At 42.8% G+C, this 4,899-nt stretch overlaps 1 long non-coding RNA gene across 1 annotated transcript; it reads left to right on the top strand.

Moving 5' to 3' along the window:
* The first annotated feature begins 602 nt into the window (after positions 1-602).
* LOC140697165 (uncharacterized) lies at positions 603-4,585 on the top strand. Its single transcript, XR_012074006.1, has 4 exons — positions 603-706; positions 975-1,050; positions 1,162-1,231; positions 4,405-4,585. It is a non-coding gene; the product is annotated as an uncharacterized lncRNA (long non-coding RNA).
* Positions 4,586-4,899: the final 314 nt, after the last annotated feature.

Genomic DNA, 4,899 nt, shown 5'->3' with positions numbered 1-4,899 from the left:
TTTTCCTTTGGAAGAAAACAATGAGTTCTTCATTGGAACTATGTGTTGCATATTTTTTCAAGCCTAATGTATGACCTGAGATCAATAAAGAGGCCAAAAAGTTCGCTATCTCATCTTAAGGAAAAATAATGGAAGGAAGTAAAGAGAAAAAGAGGGGGGTGGGGTAGGGGGCAGGAGGGAGGAGCCTGGAAGCTGGCTGAAACCTCGGCCTCGCCACTTAGTGTGTTACCTGGAGATGCCACCTCCATAAACGATAACCACAGCTTCTGGATTTGGGGTTGCTGTGATCGTAAGAGATAACACAGTGATTCGTCCGGCTGACAGCAGTGCCCGGTAAGAAGTGCTAACGTGCACACGCTTGCCAGTCACTTGGTTAAAAAAAAAACCCGAGGTCAACCCCTCGGGAGCCGCTGACATATTCAAACTGGAGCGGATCAGGTGGATCATTCACGGCACGCTGCAGGCTGTGACAAAGACAGGCAAAGAAATAGACAGAGGAAAAGACCAGCCCCGGGGAAACTAGGAAGCGCGAAATCTCGCGAGAGGAGAGAAGCAGCGGAGACCCGCCGGCGGGAAAAGCAGCGGCTCACAGGCGGTGGGAACCCGCGGAGCCGCCGCGCGCCAAGCGGTGAGGAGGAAAACGCCTGCGTTTGCGACCACAGACGCGGGAGGCGATGCCCCCTTCCTGGAGGCGCTGCAGAACCAGGTCGCCAGACCCCCTCAGCGGACGCGATTAGTTAGATAACACGAACTGCATAGCAATACGCGACTGTACTCATAGCTCTAAGAAATTGCTGGAATCCGATTTCTTTGATCAAGAGATTGCTCTTTTGAGCAAATAAGCCTGCATCTCAGGATCATAGGTTGCTCCTCTGGGCAAAAAGGTCACTTACCAAACAACTGTTTACTCTTTAAGACTCGTGACAAATTCCTCACTTCTCTGTGTCCACCAATCTAAAACTTTTATATCGCAGCCGTTGTCCGGTCCCAGTGGATTCCCTGACTTGAAAGAGCCACCTTAAACCCCTGGCACCCAGATTCCAAAACCAGGTAGGTATCTGCTCCTGACCGCCCCGTTCTGAAACACAAGCAAGACTCTATGAAGATGGGGTTCCCCCCTGTTGCAACGTGCTAGTAACCCTGGCCTTGCTTGATCGACAGGTTATTCCGGTGGTCCTTTTTGGGGAGTGAGCAGTCAGCAGAAGGATCCAGGCAATTTTCTTCAAGTGTGGTGAGTGCAACACTGAGACAGAAAAGCATGCTCACGAAGAGCTTGGAAGGGGCCCCTGAGGTACCCTTGGAGAATAGAAAGAAGTGTGCGGAGGGGATGCGTAAAGATCGTGCCATCAGTGAGGCACAAAAAGAGGGAATGGGGTGGGGTGGGCTGAGAGTAGGGAAGGCTGTTTAAGAAACAAAGAAGGGCAAAAGCAACGAATCGAGGGGGCAAGACGGCTTTCCGGCGTTGTCGTGGCTCAGTGTGGCTGGAGCACAAAGTGACAGGTGACAAACGGCAGGAAATGAGCAGGAGAGTTAAGCAGGGCCCGGAAGGGTTGATAGATTAGTAGTTAGAACACTTAGAAATCTTGAAGTAGAGGTGAGACTTAATTACCAAGCAGTTTTTGGTTACAACAGATAAAACCCCAAATTTGGGGCTGGAGGTGGCAATGGCTAAAGCGAAACACAAGAATGGTTCCAAGAGTGCTGATCAGGTACCTGTTCCTGATCTGTATTCGCGTGATATGGCTGTGTTTGTTCCTGGAAATTCTTTCAGTGGTACCCTTATGACCTGTGCGTTATACTTCAACAAAAATGTGAGAAAGAAAGGAGGGGAGGGAGGGAGAGAGGGAAAGAATTATTTCTCTCCATAAATACGTTACTAGTGATAGGTCGATGTAATGCAGTGTTTTAAATTTCAGGCAGGAAAGAAATCCAAGTAGGTTCACAACATTATTGAAATGGATGTCTAGGAGTACATGTTTGGCCAGGTTTACCTTGCTGGGTCTTGGGAGTTTTGATTCATGTTTATTTGCAACATTTAATGTTCGAGCACCTTCACCATAGGCAAAGCATGCTGTCTTTAAAGCATGAAATGTGTTCCAAAGAAACCTTAAGAAGTGCTTGCCACTCATTAGCTTTGGGCAAAAGACTGTGTTAAAATGTGCCAACGTAATTGTCATTTTACAAGGAATAGAGAACCATATACACTGTTACAAAACTAGAAATGATGTCTAAAACTTATTATTGGTGAAGAAACAAGGATATGCATTTCCTAGGACTGCTCTGACAAATTAACACAATGAGGTGGCTTGAAAGAGCAGACATTTATCTTCTCACAGTTCTGAACTCTGGAAGTGCAAAATCAATATGCAGTCAGGGTGGTGCTCCCTCCAGAGCTTCTAGGGGTGGGTCCCTTGCCTCCTCCGGGCTTCCGGTGACACCAGCCGTCCCTGGCAATTCCTGGCTTGTGGGTATCACTCCAGTCTCTGCCTCTGTCATCACTTGGCATTCTCTCTGTGTGTCTCTGTTGCTCTGTTTCTTCACCGCTCCCATTGGGTTAACACCCACCCCCATGACCTCATTTTAACTTGATTACATCTGCAAAGGCCCCATTTCTGTATAAGGTACTAGAGGTTAGAATTTCAACCTATCTTTTTGGGGATATAGTTCAACCCCTAACAACAAGGTACAGAAAAATATGTAGGATGAGCTCATTTAGATAAAAATATGTTTCTGTGAACCTATACATGTGAATACAAAAGTATGGAAAAGAGTAGAAAGACCAGCACTAACTCAACAGTGCTTTCCTCTAAGAGGAATGAAAGGAAGTTTTCAGATTCTTCTCTATTTCCAAAATGTTTGGATATTATAACGATAATTTAATTACCAGTATAATTACTTTACTCTTTCAGTATGTATTTATCGAGTGCTTACTATGAATTTTGCATAAAAGCCTGATCTGTTCCAATAAGATATATGTAGAAGAAATCTACACACCTGAAAAACAGCAACAACAAAGGATTCAGAAGTTTAAGGGCTCTATCATTTACTACAATTAAGAGTTAGAATTTTCCCAAACCAAAACATGGGAAAAGTAGATGTGCAGATCATATGTGGGTCATATTTGACCTATTTAATTTGTCATGTTCAGAAATAAACTTAATTTTGTAATGTCTTCTGTGGGTCACGTGGATGCGAGGGCAGGTGATTTCATTTATTCTGATCAATAGACGTAGTAAAAATAAATCATCCCGGCTGGTTATTCTGTACGTACATGGTCCCTAGACTAGCCAGGAGGTCTCTCATCTAACAACGCGTATTACTTTAGCTTCAACTTCACAATATAAAGTGGTATCTGGGCTGGGAGTGTCTCAGCCCATCTGTCTCTCCATGTTTGTGGGTTCTGAAGTTTCTCGAAATTTCTGTGCCATTCTTGGTGATATTTTGACCAAGCAGTGAGCCCCAGGCCTGTGTTTAGCCTCCCAATGTACACCAGGAAGCTATTCTTCTCCGAGGCCTTGGAAAGCTCCCTGGGACCAGAGGTCTTACAACTTTGGAACCTGTCTCATCAGTTCAGACCACCAGGCACCTTATACTCTGTCTGTACCAGGAAGAAATCTCTCTCTATTTCTCCCATTTCTGAAAGCATTTTCTTCTGTTACTTTTTCTTTGAGACAATGGCTTCTGTCTTCAATGAGTCCAGGTATTTACAGAGGAAAAAAAAAATTGTCTATAAGTGGTTTCTGCTATTTCCTCATAGAAAGCTCTGAGGCCAGGGAGCACTAAAAAAGTTGGCTTTGGGTTGCAGTGGATGAGGAGAGAAATGCAAAGTTTAACCCAAACAGCTCACATACGATCTTACCACTGCATTATTGAGGAATGTTTATGATAAGAAGTTCAACATTTGCCAACAAAGCATTTGTAAACACGGAAAAGAGCAAACAATTCCTAGTTTGGAAATAGCTGTTTGTCGTTGAGACTCTTGCTCATTCCAATCTTGAGATGTAAGCAGAATAAAATATACTATATGTTTTAAGACTGTGCTTTTAACTAAACTGTTAAAGATGGATTGAGATAAACGTTGGCAAGTAATCGCTCTATAACTAAGTCAACAAGCCTATTTTTGTCCCTCTGGATGGAATCTGAGCCCTGTTAAAATTTATCCATAAACTTTGAACCCGTTCTGTTTAGAATTGAGGCAGAACTTAGTCAAAGCCTATCTCACCTGATTGACACGAACAAAGAAATGTGGAGAAAATATACGTAAAGCAACTTTTTTTTGCTTAATACCCAATTTCATGATCAACAAGGGAAAATGTATATTGAGGTGCTTTTAACTTTTACTTACATTGCTAAAGGTTATATTAAAAGAACAGAAATTAGAAGTGTTTCCGTCCTATTTCTCAGCAGATAATGGACTTCATTTGAATGTGGCCACACGTTGGTGAGCCGGAAACTGCCTGAGTGATATGGCACTTGGAAATGCACCCTTCAGCACCTTCTCCCTCCAGAACTCAGTTGTGTTCTGCTGACATACTTGACCGTATCTTCACTGTAGTTCTGTCAATAAAAATAGATATTAACTGTTTTCAGGTTGGTTTTGGGTTTGTTTGTTGACTGTTAAAACTGTGATCAGTAATTTTGTTGTTGTTTTTTTTAAATGCTTTCTGTCGCCTTGGACAAGTGATAGTCTTTTCACCCCACAATTTCTTATTTGTCAGGAGGAGGGTGTGTGACAGATAGAACACATACGTGCAAATGTGGTTTACTATGGGGAGAAATGGTTATTATTATAATGTTTTCCAGAATTTCCTTGTGTAAAATAGATTTAACTAGTTTCCTATGAAACCTTTATTTTTACCCAATGATTTTAATCACAGAAGATTTTAACCATTTATTTAT

Source organism: Vicugna pacos, chromosome 6, assembly GCF_048564905.1.
Source record: "Vicugna pacos chromosome 6, VicPac4, whole genome shotgun sequence".
Taxonomy (NCBI): Eukaryota; Metazoa; Chordata; class Mammalia; order Artiodactyla; family Camelidae; genus Vicugna; species Vicugna pacos.
Note: the sequence above shows the minus strand (reverse complement) of the source record. Positions and strands in the feature narration are given on the sequence as shown.